The sequence below is a fragment of the Anolis sagrei genome, chromosome 6, assembly GCF_037176765.1.
Source record: "Anolis sagrei isolate rAnoSag1 chromosome 6, rAnoSag1.mat, whole genome shotgun sequence".
NCBI classification, from domain to species: domain Eukaryota; kingdom Metazoa; phylum Chordata; class Lepidosauria; order Squamata; family Dactyloidae; genus Anolis; species Anolis sagrei.
Window position 1 is genome coordinate 90,670,379 of NC_090026.1, and position 19,711 is coordinate 90,690,089.

At 41.0% G+C, this 19,711-nt stretch overlaps 1 protein-coding gene across 2 annotated transcripts in view; it reads right to left on the reverse strand.

Moving 5' to 3' along the window:
* TAX1BP1 (Tax1 binding protein 1) overlaps positions 1-4,231 on the reverse strand; it is a 41,687-nt gene extending 37,456 nt beyond the window's left edge. For both annotated transcript variants that reach the window (XM_060782021.2, XM_060782018.2), the window contains exon 1: positions 4,125-4,231. The gene's annotated coding sequence lies outside the window, so the exon portion shown is untranslated. The remainder of the gene's footprint in view (positions 1-4,124) is intronic.
* Between the last annotated feature and the right edge of the window lie 15,480 nt (positions 4,232-19,711).

A 19,711-nucleotide genomic window follows, 5' to 3' on the forward strand; every position in this document is an offset into this window, starting at 1 on the left:
AGGGTTGGATGCACTTCATTTTGCTGTTTTTTCTCCAGAATTTGTGTCTGTATGTCCATTCAAGGCATTTCATACAAGAAAACCTATCATATGGTTTTCTTGGCAAAATTTGTTGAGAGAAGGGGTTGCCGTGGCTTTCTTGAGAGGCTAAGAGAGTGTGACTGGCCCAAAGTCACCCAACGGGTTTCCATGGCCAAGTGAAGATTTGAACCCTGTTCCCAACACTCAAAAACCACTATACCACATTGGCTTTGCCTGCTATGTTACCTCAGGGAAAAGGTGAGAGGGAAAGGGATTGATGTTCACCCTTTCTGTGTCAGTCCGTACTTGCCTCCACTTTGGGTCTTTCAGCCACAAGGGCAATTAATAAAGTTTGATCCCACTTTAACTGCCATGGCTCAATGCTGTAGATTCAAGGGAGTTGTGGTTTTCAGAATATCTTTAGACTGATTGTGCCTTACCAAACTACAAATCCTATGTTGAAGCAGAGCCAGGCTGCATTATATCTACAGTGTAGATGCAGCCATAATCCAATGCACAAACTAGCACATCATTTGGGCCCCGTCTACTGAATTGCTTCAGTGAAAGTAATATTGCTATTGCATGTTGGGAAATCCATACAATAGTCTCTCCATTAAGTGGAGCTCTCAAACAACCAGCAGAAATATCAAAAATATATAATTTAAATAAAAGAGCTGTTTTCATAATATAGTAAAACAGAATTATGACTGTGTGACATTAAGTTTCTTTTTTTTTTGCTTTTATAATTACTGTATTTAATATTACTGTATTTACTCTATTCTAATGTACCACTGAATCTAATGTGCCCCTCAATTTTCAAACTCTGAAACCAAAAAAAAGAAAAAGGATTTGCTGGTAAATATAATGTGCAGTAGCAAAAATGCACTCTTTGTAATCTGGTCAAAATTACATGCTTAGATTTGATTTTTTAAAAACAAAAGTGTTAGAACACCAAGGCTTTTAGCAATTGAAAGGAAAACCTTAGGATGCATCTGTGCTGTAAAATGAATCCACTTTAACAGCCTTGGCTCAATGTTATGAAATCATGTATCTTTACAAGGTCTTGAGCTTTCTTTACCAAAGAATGCTAGTGGCTTGCCAAACTACAAATTCCAGGACTGCATAGCATTAAGCCTGGCAATCAAATTTGAGGTGACATCCCTCAAATAAGAGCTCCAGGTGCAACTTCTGAAACAGCTTCCTCTTTTGCTTTGGATCAGCACCAAGATTACCAAATTACGCAAATCCAATGCACAACCTAGTGCAGCCAAAAAAGGTAAGCATTACATTCAAGTAAATATTATAATATCCAGTCACTACAGAGTTTGTGGCATGGTATAGTATGGTATGGAGTTTATTATCAGTTAGGCCTATTTTTAATAGCACCTCTCAAACAACCAGAAACTAAATTTATCTGGCATCCAAAATAATAAAATTTTACAATTTTAAACCAAGGTGCCATTCTATCCCCAATGTTCTTTAATGTTTACTATGAAGCCACTGGGAGAGATCATCCATAAACATGGGCAAGGTGATCTCTCTGAGTGGCTTTATAGTAAATATTAAAGAACATTGGGGATAGAATGGCACCTTGGTTAAAAATTGTAAAATATGCTGATGACACCAAAATATATTTCTCCGCGCCTTCAAAAACAGCTTCAGCTATGGATACTGTGTCTCCTCTGAATGAATGCCTGGAGCAGGTAATGGGCTGGATGAGGAAGAACAAATTGAAACTGAATTCAGACAAAAAAGAATTGGTTGCCAACAAGGGTCCTAATCTGGGGATGGAGATATGTCAATCAGTTCTGGATGGGTTTACTGTCTTCACAGCTTGGGAGTACTCCTGAATCTGTCTCTCCAAATGTCAGCCCAGGTAGATGCAATGGTCAGGAGTGCTTACTATCACCTTTGGCTGATACACTAGCTGTGCTCCTTCCTAGATTTGGAGGACCTGAAGATGGTAGTGCACGTGGCTAGTAATCTCAAAGTTGGAAATTACTAGTCATAGATTTATTCCTGCAATCTTACCCAGTCAGTCTTTAAACACATATACACACAGAAAACACATATACACAGACTGGGCCACAGCAACATGTGGCAGGGGACGGCTAGTCTATATAAATAAAAATGTAATGTTCGTTTGTGAGATTAACAGAACTCAAAAACCACTGGACGAATTGACACCAAATTTGGACACAAGACACCTAACAACCCAATGTATGTTCTTCACTTAAAAAATTGATTTTGTCATTTGGGAGTTGTAGTTGCTGGGATTCATAATTCACCTACAATCAAAGAGCATACTGAACCCCACCAACAATGGAATTGAACCAAACTTGGCACACAGTTCTCCCATGACCAACAGAAAATACTGGAAGGGTTTGGTGGGTAGTGTCCTTTGGTTTTGGAGATCACTGTGGACTCAAACAACGATGGATCTGGACCAAACTCTACACGAATACTCAATATGTCCAAATGTGAACACTGCTGGAGTTTGGGGAAAATAGAATCTTGACATTTGGAACTTGTAGTTGCTGGGATTTATAGTTCACCTACAATCACGGAGCATTCTGAACCCCACCAATGATAGAATTGGGCCAAACTTCCCACACAGAACCCCCCCCCCCCCCGTGGGTCACAGCAACGCGGGGCAGGGGACGGCTAGTAATAAATAAAAGATTGGGAAGCCAAGTCCCATAAGGAATGGCTGAAGGAGCCAGGTGTATTTGGCCTGGTGATGCAAAGTTTAAGAAGGCATGACATGACAGCCATATTTAATTGTTTGAAACAATGTCACATTGAGGACGGAACAATCTTGATTTCTGCTTCTCTGGAGACAAAGACACGGAGCAATGGATTCAAATGACAGGAAAATGCAAGATACTCCACTTTGGCAGGAAAAACAAAATGTAAAGATACTGAATGGGGGACACCTGGCTCGAGAGCAGTACGTGTGAAAAAGATCTTGGAGTCCTCGTGGACAACAAGTTAAACATGAGCCAACAATGTGATGTGGCGGCAAAAAAAGCCAATGGGATTTTGGCCTGCATCCGTAGAAGCATAGTATCTAGATCCAGGGAAGTAATGCTACCCCTTTTCTGCCTTGGTTAGATGACACCTGGAATATTGTGTCCAATTCTGGGCACCACAATTGAAGAGAGATGTTGACAAGCTGGAATGTATCCAGAGGAGGGCAACTAAAATGATCAAGGGTCTGTAAAACAAGCCTTATGAGGAGCAGCTTAAGGAGCTGGGCATGTTTAGCCTGAAGAAGAGAAGGCTGAGAGGGGATATGATAGCCATGTATAAATATGTGAGAGGAAGTCACAGGGAGGAGGGAGCAAGCTTGTTTTCTGCTGCCCTGGAGACTAGGATGCGGAACAATGGCTTCAAACTACAAGAGAGGAGATTCCATCTGAACATGAGAAAGAACTTCCTGACTGTGAGAGCCGTTCAGCAGTGGAACTCCCTGCCCCGGAGTGTGGTGGAGGCTCCTTCTTTGGAGGTTTTTAAACAGAGGCTAGATGGCCATCTATCAGGGGTGCTTTGAATGCAATATCCCTGCTTCTTGACAGGGGGTGGACTGGATGGCCCATGAGGTCTCTTCCAATTCTATGATTCTATGATTTCTGATGGGAAGAGCTCTTCCACATTATAATATACGTACTGCAGCAGCGTGTGCTGGAGTCCCCTGTATTTCCTTCCACGTCGCGTCTTCCAGCGACAATCTCCTCCTTCCCCTCCATGCTAAGCTTTTCTCCTCCTTTCGCCCGGCCATAATCCTCTCACAACTTACATAACGCCCCACACACAACAGATTAAGCACAGGCCCCTTTCGAGACTTCTCCCTCGGCCTCGTCAGGCGGCTCCTACCTGGCTTCCCCCTCCAAGCCAAGGTTAACCGCCTCCTTTGGAAGCAAACCCTCTGCTTTAGACAACAGGCCTGGTCCCTCACCTTCCGTCTCTCTCGGAAAGGGGGGCGGGGAATTGTTACCACAAACGTGACAGGAGAAAAAGAACAGGCCGCACTAACCCCTCACAACCTCGCCAAACACACTCCAAGTGCCAAGAAACAGCCGTCAACCGACTAGGCCTCTCACCTCCTCAGACGCCGAAGGCTTCAACAACTGCGAACGCCAGCCGCCGCCATTACCGCCCTGGAACCCCGCCCCCTCCGAGACGCCAGCGTCACTTCCGGCCCGCGGCGCTCGGGCTTTCCCCCGTCCTCTGCGCGTGACGTCAGCGAATCGACGTCGTGCGTGTTTGCGCGTCATTCCTGCGTCCGGCCCTCTCATAACATCGCCCCCTCCCCTCGGAAAAGAGTGGTATTCCTCGTTACTCTTACACGTAATTAATCCAACCTGCACCTTCAAACTGCATTATATGGTCCACGTAGATCAGGTATGGGGAAACTTGGGCCCTCCAGGTGTTTGGGACTCCAACTCCCACCATTCCTAACAGCCTCAGGCCCCTTTCTTTTCCCCCTCAGCGGCTTAAGCGGCTGAGGGGGAAAAGGAAGGGGGCTGAGGCTGTTAGGAATGCTGGGAGTTGGAGTCCCAAACTCCTGGAGGACTCAAGTTTCCCCATACCTGATATAGATTCATATAATGCAGCTCAATGCAGTTAAAAGGCATGTGACAATATAATGCAGTTTCAAACGGTGTAAATGGGATTATTGGTGTTTACAATACTGCAAGGGAAATATTTATTATTTTATTTATTTATTATTTACGATATTTATTGGGAAGTCGGATCTGGCCACGGTGGCCCACACTCTTGTTACATCCTGGATAGATTACTGCAATGCACTCTACGTGGGGTTGCCTTTGAAGACTGTTCGGAAATTTCAATTAGTCCAGCGGGAGGCAGCCAGACTGCTCACCGGAGCGTCATACAAGGAGCATACCACCCCCCTGTTATGTCAGCTCCACTGGCTGCCGATCCAGTTCCGAGCATAATTCAAAGTGCTGGTTTTGGCCTACAAAACCCTATACGGTTCCGGCCCAGCGTATCTGTCCGAACGCATCTCCCTCTACGTCCCACCTCGGAGTCTGAGATCCTCTGGGGAGGCCCTGCTCTCGGCCCTGCCTCTGTCACAAGTGAGATTGGCGGGGACGAGGAGCAGGGCCTTCTCAGTAGTGGCTCCTCACCTATGGAATTCACTCCCTGGGGAAATTAGATCAGCAACATCCCTCCTTTCCTTCAGAAAGAAATTAAAAACATGGATGTGGGACCAGGCGTTTGGGCAATCTGGCAGATGAACAAAGGACTGTGACGACGGATAGGAATGGACAATTGTGGAACTAAATATGGACTCTGAGCTGGCGAACACTGTGTCTGAGATTGGCTATCGATTGTGAGATATATTGTTGTTTTAATTGTTGACCATTTAATTGCTGGTTTTATATGTTATTGTATTTATGTAGGCACCAAGATGCGCCTTTTTGTAAGCCGCCCTGAGTCCCCCCTCGGGGGTTGAGAAGGGCGGGGTAGAAGTATACGAAATAAATTAAATAAATAAACCGGCCTTTCTCAGCCATACGGCGACTCAAGGCGGGTTACAGATTAGCACAATTCGATGCCAGGCATTCATAAAAGTGCAATTAAAAACAACCAACATTACAATATAAGTCATATATAAACACCGTTAAAACATATAATCATTGGTGTCATCCTGCTAAAAATCCAGTAAGTATAAGTATTAAAAAAACCTCTAAAATTACAACAGCAAAACAACAGAGAGGAAACAATCTGTGACATCTAATCACCTCTCAACAAAAGATTGCCCCAGGCACTGCCAGGCCATCAAATGCTAATCAAGGTGGTCAGTTGAAACATTCACACCTAGCTCCATTAGACAAGAGTCCTTTGTCCCACTCTGGTCATTCCACAGATATATAAACCCTTTTTTCCTAGTTCCAACAGATCTCACTACCTCTGAGGATGCTTGCCATAGATGCAGGCAAAACGTCAGGAGAGAATGCCTGTAGAACATGGCCATATAGCCTGAAAAAAGCCTTCGACAATACGTTATCCAGTAACATCGTCGGGTCATTCCATGTTCATCATTCATAGTTCCGTGTTATCTATTCTGCATTCTCAAAAGCTTGCTCAAAAGCCAGGTTTTTTTTTTCAGAAAGTCAGGAGGGAGGGGGCCGATCTAATATCCCTGGGAAGGGAGTTCCATAGCCAGGGGGGCCACTGTCCTTCATCTCTGCCAATCACACTTGTGAGGCAGGCGGGATCAAGAGCAGGGCCTCCCCAGACAATCCTAGATGGTTCATAGGACATACGTTCGGATAGGTAAGCTGGGCCGGAATCCTTTAGGGATGGTTTAATACTGGGTTGAGGCCAATGTAGATCATATGTGCCATATGTATCTCATCAGAATATGTAAAAAATGTTTTGGAATATGGTTTAGAATAATTTGTATATTTTTAACTTAAAATAGCTAGGAATGCTTTTTTATATAACTCTAAGGAAACTTTTTCTTCAAAATGATTCCGCCTCAACTGGTCCAATTCATCTTCTTACATCATTCCTCATTCTTTAGCTTTGGTGGGGTTGCCTTATTCTCTTGGGCTCCATCTATGCTGACCATTTAATGCAGTTCGCAGCTAGCTTCAGATTGCGGCGGCCGAACAAAAAACTCCCACAAAAGCACATGAAGGGAAGCCCTTAATGTGCATCACGATTCTGTACTTTGTGTAATCACCATCTGGGCCTCAAGCTGATTTGAGGATTTCCTATGTAATCATCCACACAGCATGAGCACTTTCTTCAATACTGGTTTGAAAATGCATTAAATTATAAATGTACATGTGACCATGGTTGAGTACAGGCAGTCCCCAACTTACAAATATCCTGCTTATAAATGATTCATAGTTAAAAACAGGAGCAAGGCAACAGGAAGAGAGGGAAAATTCACTCATAAAAGAGTAATCTCTTGAAGGAGATTCCCCCTTAACATTAAGAAGAACTTCCTAACTGTGAGAGCTGTTCAGCAGTGGAACTCTGTGCCCCAGAGTGTGGTGGAGGCTCCTTCTTTGGAGGCTTTTAAACAGAAGCTGGATAGCCATGTGTTGGGGGTGCTTTGACAATTTTCCTGCTTCTTTAAGCAAAAATTAGAGTAAAGCTAAAATAACACCAAACTAAGTATCATGCTGAAGTACAACCAGAAGAACATCCCTATAGAATTTAAAGATTAAAAATTTTTAGGTGAAATAATCGATGCACACTTTTAAGCCCAATTGACCAGGAACCAGTAGCACGCTGGACTGAAATGAGGGACATTTCCATGGAGAATGCAAAAAGACACTTTCTGCAGCCAAAAAGACCCCAGAGTCAATGGATGACATGAAACTCTTCATGTTTATGTTGCTAGTATTGTTATTTTTGCCTATGTTGCGATTCTGTATGTGCTGGTGTTGATACTTGGAACCAGCCTGACTCCGTTCGAGGTGATAGAGTGGTATATAAATAAAGTTTATTATTATTTATTATTATTATTATTATTATTATTATTATTATTGGCAGGGGTTGGACTGGATGGCCCATGAGGTCTCTTCCAACTCTATTATTCTATAATCATGTGGAAAAGGTGTCTCTACTGAAGCTTTAGAGCCAGTCCTGTTTCCTCAACAAACCATTTTTAAAAAAAATCCAATTATCACAGGGACAGAAAGTGAGGTGAAATCTTCTGAACAGTGGCACAAGCAGCAAAACAAACAGCATGGGTGTGTTAGCTCTTCCCTATGCTATCCAAAGTGTGTGTGTGTGTGTATACACACAGTAGAGTCTCACTTATCCAACCTTCACTTATCCAATGTTCTGTATTATCCAATTTAGTCCAGGGTCTGAGAAAGAAAGAACTCTTGTCTGTTTTGGTGCTAAATTCATAAATACAGTAATTACTACATAACGTTACAGTGTATTGAACTCCTTTTTCTCTCCTTTACCTTCAAGTGGTTCCCTTCATGAAGCATGGAATGAAGATTTGACGTAGGTTCTCCTTTGACTTTCCTTCCCCCATTATATTTTTTGGAACGGAGGAAACTTTCCCTACATCCTCAGGCAAAAGAAAAGAAAGGGGTTAAATAAAAAGGATGAAACCTCAGGAATGCCCTGACCGGATATAGAGCTGAGAATTTCCACTAGAAGTTGTGCAACTCAGAAACATAACATAATAGCCCAGGGTTTACCAGAAGAATTGAACCAGGTAGAAGAGCTCTACATTTTTTTCTTTCAACAGTTACAAAAGACAATATATTTTTATTTTACTCTCACTATCTGCATCATGTAATATAGTTCTCCAATGTATATAAAGCAGTAGAAAGAAATCTACACAGTTGTATAACAGAGCTTGGGTTGATGGAAGCATAAAGCATAATAATGATACTGTGTAATGGTACCAATGCAAAGCAGTACAGATCAATGCTTCATTATGGATGTAGTCTGGCTTTTGCGCCAGTCTTCCCAAAAAGCCTCGGGCTACTTTGAAATGTGAAAGGTATATATCAGTCATCACTTAAACAGGAGTTCATTTTTGGTGTTGCTATACAGTGTGCTTTATACGTCAGTTTTTCATCTAAAATAATTGAGCAGAATATTAATCATGACATCACTTAGTATCTGCCTTTTTCAGTCATGAACGATGCTCCTGTTATAGACTCAATTAGACAATGTTTGATCCCTAGGTAGTAAAACTAATTGTGGTACACATACTTTTATAAAGATGGAAGGCATCCCTTAGGAACATATTAGAAATAACGTATTGCTAGTATCACCTACACAGAAGAAAATCCTATGTGTATTTTGGAGATCTTTGCCAACACTTAATTAGAATTGATGAACTAAATCTATTCAAAGGTTGCCAGGTTATTTAAATGAGTATTCGTGAGACTGAAGAAATGTGTGACTTTTCCCATAAGCACATAGGTGAGAGCAGACACATTAATTGTGTATGTGTGTATGTATGGGAGGGTGGAGCGTCAGAGGGAAAAGAAAGTCTTGAGGTGTGAAACTTGGCAGCTTCACAGGGCACAATGGGCACAAGGACCCACATTTTCTGTCAATGAGCACATCTGAATGGTTGTTATTTCACAGTTGGATGACTGTATTGTTAAAGTAATGGAATGTTTTTTAATAAATGCAAATTGTGAATTAATTGCTTGAACTCACTATGATTTGGCTCTCTAGTGTGTAATTAATATGCCCGCTTTGGAGACCCATGTCTGGGGGAGTGTTTCATTTCTTATTTATAGTGCACACATTTTTCAAGTTTTTGCCCAACTTCTTGCATACACAGCATCCTATACTTGTAATTTTGTTTTGAAGACCTTTTGCCCTAAAACATAGGTGGGCAAAGCATGACACGCCAAAGGTTTGGATGGTGACTCCTGGCAATCCTAGCTAGCATAGCCAACAAGAAGCAGTGCTGGTTCTATTAATAAAATGATGTATGGAAGACTGCAATTTCCTAATATATGGTGGCAAACAGGTGTCCAACCTTTTGACTTCCACGTTGGAAGAAGAAGAATTGTCTTGGGCCACATATAAAATATGCATAAAATACTAATGATAGCTCGTGAGCCAAAAAGAAAAAAAAAACTCCGGCATACTTTTCATGATATCAGCCTCAAGATAAGCAAAAAAGTAGTTGCATAGTCATTCTAATTATGTGCCATTTTACTCTATTAAAATTGTCAAGCAGGTCTTCTGACTGAACTGTTCAATATTTGTGGACAAAACATACTCTGATTAACCCATTGTGTTGTAATCTACAAAGCTAGTGCTCAAGAATCTCACAATTGAGTTTAAAAAATGTAAATCTCATAATGTTTTAAGTAAGTGTAAAATTTTGTGTTGAGCTGCATGTGGCCTGTGGCCACAAATTGGACGAGCCTGGCGTAAAAGATCCCCAAAATAAGCCTTTAGCTGTTGCTACCAATAATAAAACATTTGGTTTGGAATTTACAGGTTAATACGGTGAAAACCGCCTGGCAGACTGAGATCAGTTTTGAGCTCCTGATACAACCCATGCTCATGGTCTTGTGTAATTCTTCACTACTCACAGTTTTGCTACAAAACTACACAGTCTATGCAATGTTATGTACATATGCTTAGCTATAAGCCACAGTGGTACTTAATTCTCTGCCAGATCAATTCCCATCCCATCCATCCATCCATCCATCCATCCATCATGTATCGAGTTTTTATTAATTGGTTTGTTGTAGTGTCTTGCATAGGACTGCATTTGAAAGTGCTACAAATCCAAATATGATGTTTACTATAATTCCTAGGAGTGTAGTTAAACAAGACTATAATGAGTATGCTAAAGGAAATATTATACACAGACTTTAAAAACGATGAAATCAACTCAAGGCCAACATTTTTTCTGGGTCTCTAGCATGCTTTCTCATTGCTGAAGCTAATAACTACATACAAAACATCCGTTCATGGTGGATAAAAATTAAAACATAAAAATACTTTTTTGTTTGTTTTTTGTTTTGCAAGTTTAATTACCATTAACTCTCATTTAAAAAATAACCATTAAAATTAAATCTTACTACAAGCATGCAAGATAAACCTGTACATACAGTCCCATAAAAATGAATGAATGGCTCTATCACACTCATACACATGAAGTTACTGGCAATCAAACATGACCATTAATATTAAATTCTGAAATCATTAAAATAGCTCTAATCTGGAACTTGTTGGTAGATGTTTAGTTGTAAAAGTTTTAAGAATTGTGTACATTTAAAATCAAGTGGAAGTCTGATGCCCAACTTTTTCAGCACTCACCTTAATTCTTCCGTTCAAGGCATGCTATCTCTTGCGCTGATGTTCTCAATATTTGTTGTCATCTTTGCTTTTGTACAAAATATTTGTAAAGTTTCCCAATACTCAGAATTGGGCAAGTGGATAATATATCAATATCAATATGTTTTGATTACCTTCAGCTATATCTTATCTCAGCCTCAAACTGAAAATGAATACAAAAATAATAAAAGTCATTAAAACATAGAAATTGGCTCCTCCATGCCACTGGACAGCTATTAACACTTCACCATGATGCTAACAAGGACTCAAAAAACCATATACCTAGTGGTAGAGATCTTAAATTTGTGTTTCATCAGCTGAGGAACTCTACGGTCTGGTGTAAGCCCTGTCAGGCTGACAAAATACACTTTGGCAGTATACCTTGGCAGACACATCAGTGAAACATTTTGCTGGTGTTTATATGCTTGTTGAATGGATGGGACAAGGGGGGGGGGGCATGGGCAGGACTGGGGTGATGCAGAAAATATACAGACCTGTGCCTGCATACTGCAGCCCTGTTGCTACTGTGGCACAACTTTACACCAGCTACATACTTGGCATATGAAAAGCAGAATCCTTTTCGGAAGCCAAACAAAAGTAGACCAATCAACTCAGTTGTTGCCTATTGAGACATCCCATGAGCAAATCGCATCCAATGAGTGTACTCTAGTCAGGATTAATAATAGAATTTACATCAATGTGTCCTTATTTATTTCAAAAGAAGAGGCAAAATGCCCTGCAACACAGACTGTCCTGCCCACAGCTATATAGCAAAAAGGGTACATTATATCCTGTATCCACAGGACCAGTATCCATATCCAACAAAATATGTCATCTCTGGCATTTTTAGATTTTAAGGCGTGGTTCTATGGTATTCCTGGGCCAGAAGTCCTTCATTTCATTGTTACCTAGCATATTTGTTTGAGGTATAGGTCCCCTGTGGATATGGGGGTTGTACTGTATTTCTCATCCTAATGTAACCTAAGCCTTTCAAATGCTGTTGGACTGGAATAATGTTAGTTATAACCAGCAACATAGTGATAGTTATAACCAGCACATGCCCTAAACCAGGGGTCCTCAAACTAAGGCCCGGGGGCCGGATGCGGCCCTCCAAGGTCATTTATCCGGCCCTTGCTCAGGGTCAACCTAAGTCTGTAAAGACTCAAAAGTACACACCAACAACAACCATCCTATCTCAGCCAAAAGCAGGCCCACACTTCCCATTGAAATACTAATAAATTTATATTTGTTAAAATTGTTCTTCATTTTAATTATTGTATTGTTTTAAAGTGGGTTTTGGACTGCAAATAAGATATGTGCAGTGTGCATAGGAATTCATTCATATTTTTTTTTCAAATTATAATCCGGCCCTCCAACAGTTCGAGGGACTGTGACCTGGCCCTCTGTTTAAAAAGTTTGGGGACCCCTGCCCTAAACATTCATTCCATGAGGACTATGTGTGCTCTATGGGGATCTCCTATCAATTAAACTATATAGGTGGCAGGTTGTTTGGAGTCTTCTTGCCTGCAATCACAGGAGTATGGGGGTATTTGAATCACTGCTTTGACTGTTACTATAGCAAGAAAATTTTTGGTTGGACAGCTAAGGCAGATTGAATGTATTGTCGAAGGCTGTATCCTACAGTTTAAATGTTTTGAGGGAGGACTGTATGCTTGGGACATATTCCCATTGTCATAATTCCTTAGTCCCTACCTCTTGTCTGAGACGAATCATACATAACTTCCAGAGATAGTGAAAGCATGTCTTCCTCTGGCTCCTCCTCTGCTTCTTTTTCTTCTTTCTTTTACTTTTCATCCTTTTCCTCTTCCTCCTCCTCCTCTACTCTCTGGATGATATAGTCCCATGTAAAAGTTCAGAGGAACACAAAATGACTTAGAATCCCAGTTCAGTAGCAAGGACTGTGATTTGTCTCTTTATCAGTCCTTCAAGTGTCTGTTCAAAAAGAAACTTGCATTGGGGTTAGTGAGAATTTTGTGTGCAATCAAGTTATTTTGAATTTACGGCAACCTTATCATGGGTGAGGTTCTAGGTGAGATTTGTTCGGAGAAGCATGCCATTGACCTCATAGGCTGAGAGTATATGACTCACCCAAGATCACCCAGGCCCCTTCTACACTGCCACATAAAATCCATATTATATGCTTTGAACTGGATTATATGGCAATATAGACTCAATCCAGTTCAAAGCAGGTAATGTGGATTATCTGATTTGATAATCTGGATCATATGGCCTTTGTGCGTTTCCATGATGGAGTGGAGATTGGAATCCTGGTCTATCATGTTGCGTTCCAGCATGCAAACCACTAAACCTTGCTGGTTCTATTTATTGGGATTTACTCCCATGTTGGTGTCCATAGGATTGTGACTTAAAGGAAACTCAAAATAAGTGTGTACACGAATGTGTGAGAGCCAATTCAGCAGTCCTACATTAGATACTTATTGGAGAAATATCCATCCAGACAAACTTAATTACTGGAGGCTGAAGCTAATATTATAAAATATCATATATGATGAAGAAAAATGCTTAAGAAAATTTGTTCCATATCATATTACCAAGAGATTCCCCCACCCCACCCCAGAAACCTCAATTGCTGAAGACTAAACCATAAAGACTGTATTATTGCCTTTAAAACACAATGGCCCATTGATGAAGAATAGCTTTCAAGCCAATTAAAGAGTGGCAGTCATCCTACTCCTGCCAAAGTAATGCTTGTTAACAGTTCATTTTTGTGACACGGTTTTTCAGCATAATTATGCATTTCTAGAAAGCCTATTTAGTGCTTATGAGTATTTTGAAATCTACATTTTATAGAGATTTTTCGCCTTTACTTTCATATTGAGAGGCATTTTAAATGTTACAGGCACCTATATATTTAATATAGGGGAGACAAAAATGTTACAGTGTGTAGAAATAAACTATACAGTTAACAAGCAGTTAATGCCTATGTTTACATTTTAAATATCCTCCAGTTTGGAGAGGAAAATAGACCAGTCAATTTGAGAGACTGTATTATTAGTGGTAACTCTACCAATGGCGTGGACCCCTTTGGAACATTTTGTTTTGTTTTGTTTAGTAATGATATTTTAACACAGTAGTAAGCTTTCATTACAGCTTACTTGAAACAAAAAACAAAAGGCCAGCAAAATTGTTACATTTCATTTACAGCTAAGTCACAGCATACTATGTTTTGTGCTAATTTCTCACACATCATCTTATTACATTTCACTGCTGAAATCAATTATCAGGGGAACTGGAAATAGCTTTTAATGAATACCTGATTTCCAAAATATTAAAGTCAGAAACTATATTTTTCAAGGCGAAAAAATACCTAATATTTTCAAGTACAACATGCACAAGGATGTTTGTACAAACTACAACATTTTTTCCAAACGTTTGTACAATATATCCCCCACATTTGCTGTAGTTAGGGGCATGGGAAAATTGCAATTTAAAAGAACCCCACTGTTTTTTAAACTTTAGAGAAGACTTCTAGCATGACTCTATGATCAAATTCTGATAGAAGTTGATCATAGGGTTGCACTGGAGGACCTAGACATTCCTAGAAAGTATTGCTCAAATCTTTGAATAACTAAATCCACAGAAGTCAAAACTGCAAATGAGGAAGGCCAACTGTATTGTGAAATTTTGAAAATTAAAACCAGTGCTTCTTTATCTTTATGCAGACAGAATGAAGCAGTTATCTCAAGTAAAAGATCTGACATATAAATATATTGTGGTAATATCCCATTATCAGGGCGGAGTTTAAAAGGAGGTGCTAAATAAAGAAGGATAGTCCGTTTTATGGGGGGAGGGGGTTGGAAGGAGTACAACCATTTTCCCCTGATCTCCTGTTATTCCCTCCATCCATGTCGCCACGGTAGAAATAACATTCGTTTAGGAAATGTGAAGCAGGGAGGAGAAATAATCAGAAAAACTCCCCCTCCCCTATAAAATGGACTATCCTTCTCTGTCTAGTGCCTCCTTTTGGCCTCCACCCAGATAATGGAACACTATCCAAATTGTTATTTTGTTATTTACTACAGGGTGGATAAAGTGCTGGCCACCCCACGTGGTGCCCTCCAGGCCCTTTTTTGTAGTCCTGGAAAATCACCCAAACCACATCAGAAACTATACAAAATTATAGCAATTGAATTTAATTTGGCACTCCAACCAGGAAACTTTTAAAAACGAAAGAAAAAGGCTGAAAATCAAACGAAAACAAAGGTTAGCAAAAAAGCAGAAGTGATGTCAAAAATTGTTAAACTTTTATTTTTACATTGTAAACCAGTGCAGTAGCAAAAATGGACTTCACTCCTTGTGCAATTGTGCATATCCTTTAATATCTGCATGAAGCCGGCAGGAGGGACTGCAAAGAGTTTCTTTCATTCTTTCTTTACTTTCTATTTCATTCCAATTAAAGTTTTCTACTTCTAAATCAGTGTCTGAAATCAGTAATGAGCTATGTATGAATGGAACCAATTGAAGGTTAATGGACTTCAACCATCCCAATCTTGTAGAGATGGTCCTGTTTAATCCTCTGTTGTCTACATTTCCAGATGCTTTTAAAATGTCCAATTTTTTTTCCTCACCTCCTTCACTTTCCCCCGCTACATGGAGGTGACTTTGGAAAGATTTTTGAAACATCATCTTGTCATTTGACTACCTTGGCAAACAGCTTCATTGACTACTGCTCTCTTCTAAGCACCACTCGAGCGCTGATTATGAAGTATAACATACCATATGATTTGAACATATAGTAATTTGGGCTATCTAAATGACTATATGAACTTGCATGGACTTAAAGATTCCTGGTTGAGGTAGTTGTCTTGATTTTACCATCTCAAATTTGCCTGCTGTAAGGGAGGGCCTTTTTAAAGGCTGTAGTTAAGTTCTGACATTTTTTTGCCAAGGTATGCTGAGTTAATTTACTATTTATTCTTATCTTGACAATAGTTAAATACATACTGGTAGATATTTGGCACTGGAACTGGTTTGGTGACTCTAAGTGACTCTACATGAAGAAAAGTGGCAAAGTTAGCAACACACTAAGTATGAAATTCTAGGTATAGAAAAAAATTAATCGTGTCTTTATTTGCAATGCTAGAAATATGGAGACTGAAGGAAAATTAAATAGGAGGAGCAATGTCCTCATTGCTGACCTCCACAATTACGTACGTATATCTCTGCAACCATCTCATAGGCACATCAGCAGTTGTAGTCCATTCAGTTAAAATGAGTGGGCCATTATAGTGTTCCAGATGTTTTGGGCCCTCATCTGCTGTGAAGCCATGTTCTTGCTCTGAAGGGATTAAAGAATGACTTATGATAAAAAAGTAGAAAAGCAGGCAGATAGGACAGGAAAGTACATATATCCCCATAAGGAGAACAGAAACAAAACTCACTCACTATCACAAGTGAGTCTGATGGGGACGAGGAGCAGGGCCTTCTCAGTGGTGGCCCCCCACCTGTGGAACTCACTCCCGGGGGAAATCAGGACATCAACATCCCTCCTTGCCTTCAGGAGAAAGGTAAAGACGTGGCTATGGGACCAGGCCTTTGGGCACCCTGACAATTAGATATGGAATCCAGATGGATAGGACTGACAATGTGCGGAAAGTAGAACCTAACTATGAGTCTGTTAAACGCTGTCCAGCAATGAGGTTTGTATTGCTTTTATAGTTTAATTGTTTTAATTGCTTTTATGGGTTTTTTGGATGTTTTGCCGATAATAATCACTGCTTATGTTAATTGTTATCATTGCTATAATTGCTATTGTTATTGATGTTATGTTTTTGTTGTCATGTAATGCGGGCATCGAATTGTGCCTTGTTGTGTAAGCCGCCCTGAGTCCCCCTCGGGGTGAGAAGGGCGGGGTATAAGCGACCGTAATAAATAAATAAATAAAACTGAAATACAAGCAATTAGGAAATATGCGTAGGTTATCTCCTAGACCTGGAACATCAAACTGAACCACCAAACCATGCTTTTCTCTTTCTCCCTCACAGTCTCCTTCCCTGTGTCTGTTTGTTTAAAGTATTACAAATGTGAAGGCAAGAGCATTGTGTGTTTGCTTTCAACTTGCCCGTCGGCTAATGGTAACCCATGAATTTTGTAAGGTTTTCTTAAGTGAAGAATATTCAGAGGTGGTTTTGCTGGTCCTTCCCTTGAAATGCAGCCTAAAGCTGCTGATATAATTTGTCAATCTTCCATACAAGTTTCATACCAAGTTTGGCCCTACTTCACTCCAAAGGTCAGACAGGATCAGTTGTCTTTATAATTTAGACCAGGACTGAGCAAACTTGTGCCTCAGGCCCTAGGAATTGTGGGAGTTGAAGTCCAAAACACCTGGAGGGCCCAAGTTTGCCCATGTCTATGCACACTTTTTTATAAAGCTGCTTTGAGGGTGATTGGTTTATTAGTAAAGTAAAAGAATTGAATACACAATAAAGGATGGTACTGGGCGACACAAAAATGCACAAATCCAACAGAGAAAACAAACCATCCGTACTTTGAAGCAAACTTGGAAACTTTTAGGCTATGCCAGGATTCTGTGAATTGCAATCCAAAAGCATGTTTTCCAAAGCTCCCTTCAAAATTTTTATAAAACTCAATAGGGCTTATTCCTAAGTTTTAATTCTAACTGATCTGGAATCAAGCACCTGTGGTCATATAGACACTTTTTAAAAATACAGTCTGCTTGCGTTGAAAGTTGCAGGAATAATGGAGAAATGTGAATCACACTGATATTCTGATTGTTAAATGAGACTTCTGTCCAGGTATTATTAGCAGAAGGAGTACATTACATCTACAGAAAGAAGGCCTTTTATAAACCATTGGGCATAGAAGTTGGTTTGTAGAAACGTTCACCATGACTCCCACAGCCATGGAATCCTGTGATTTGGGGTTTGGCAGGGAAGGCTAAAGATCTTGGTGAAACTACAACTCCCAGGATCCCATAGAATTGAGCTTTTGTTGTTTATTCGTTCAGTCACTTCCGACTCTTCATGACCTCATGGACCAGGTTGCTCCAGAGCTCCTTGTCGGCCGTCACCACCCCCAGCTCCTTCAAGGTCAAGCCAGTCACTTCAAGGATACCATCCATCCATCTTGTCCTTGGTCGGCCCCTCTTCCTGTTTCCTTCCATTTTCCCCAGCATCATTATCTTCTCCAAGCTTTCCTGTCTTCTCATTTGTGGCCAAAGTACTTCATCTTTGCTTCTAATCTCCTTCCCTCCAGTGAGCAGTCAGGCTTTATTTCCTGAAGTATAGACTGGTTGAATTTCCTTGCGGTCCAAGACATTCTTAGAATTTTCCTCCAACACCACAGTTCAAAAACATCTATCTTCCTTCACTCAACCTTCCTTATGGTCCAGCTCTCACATCCATAGGTGATTACAGGGGATACCATTGCTTTAACTATGCAGATCTTTGTTGCCAGTGTGATGTCTCTACTCTTCACTATTTTATGGAGATGGGTCATTGCTCTCTTCCCGAGAAGTAAATATCTTCTGATTTCCTGACTGCAGTCTGTGTCTGCAGTAATTTTCGCACCTAGAAATGTGGCCAGGAAATCAGAAGACGCTTACTTCTTGGGAGGAGAGCAATGTCCAATCTCAATAAAATAGTAAAGAGCAGAGACATCACACTGGCAACAAAGATCCGCCTAGTCAAAGCCATGGTATTCCCTGTAGTAACCTACGGATGTGAGAGCTGGACCTTAGGGAAGGCTGAGCGAAGGAAGATCGATGCTTTTGAACTGTGGTGCTGGAGGAAAGTGCTGAGAGTGCCTTGGACTGCGAGAAGATCCAACCAGTCCATCCTCCAGGAAATAAAGCCCGACTGCTCACTGGAGGGAAGGATACTAGAGACAAAGTTGAAGTACTTTGGCCACATCATGAGGAGATAGCAAAGCCTAGAGAAGACAATTATGCTGGGAAAAGTAGAAGGTAAAAGGAAGAGGGGCCGACCAAGGGCAAGATGGATGGATGGCATCCTGGAAGTGACTGGCTTGACCTTGAAGGAGCTGGGAGTGGTGACAGCCGACAGGGAGCTCTGGTGTGGGCTGGTCCATGAGGTCACGAAGAGTCGGAGACGACTGAACGAATTAACAACAAAGAAATACGAAGTCTGTCGCTGCCTGCACATTTTCTCCCTCTATTTGCCAGTTATCCATCAGTCTGGTTACCATAATCTTGACTTTTTGATGTTTAACTGCAACCCAGCTTTTGCACTTTCTTCTTTCACCTTGGATAGAAGGTTCCTCAGCTCCTCCTTGCTTTCAGCCAGCATAATGATACCCCCTCACCACACTAGAGAATGAATCCACTTTAAAGCCTCCTTCTGGGCTTTGTAGTTTAGTGGGGCTGTTAAAGGCTCCTCCCTACACTACAAACCCCAGAATTCTGCAGGAGGCAGCAACTGGATTTAAAGTGGATTCATTCTCTAGTGCGATGAAGTAGTAAGGTTGTAGCATTGAGCAGTGGAAGTTAAAAGCGTTGTCAAACTGCATTAATTCGACAGTGCAGATGCACCCTAAATCAGACCTCTCTTAATTAAGAGTATAAAGGAGCAGCAACAATTACACCTAAGCTCTGATTCCCTCCGCCCCTCCAGTACAGTTGTTTTGGTTATCCCCCTAATTGTAATAAATTATTCCACATCACTCAAAAAAGGGCTGCTCTGCCTTGCCTGTCATGGGTTGAGCGTGGGAGTATAGCTGCAGCAGGTCACCGACAAGGAAGCGTCCCCTCTGATTGGTGCCGCGCTTGCTCCGGAAGCGCGGATTGGCCGAGGAGGCTGCCACTACGCAGCTTTGCCCCGCCTCTGCCCGGGCTCTGCTTAGG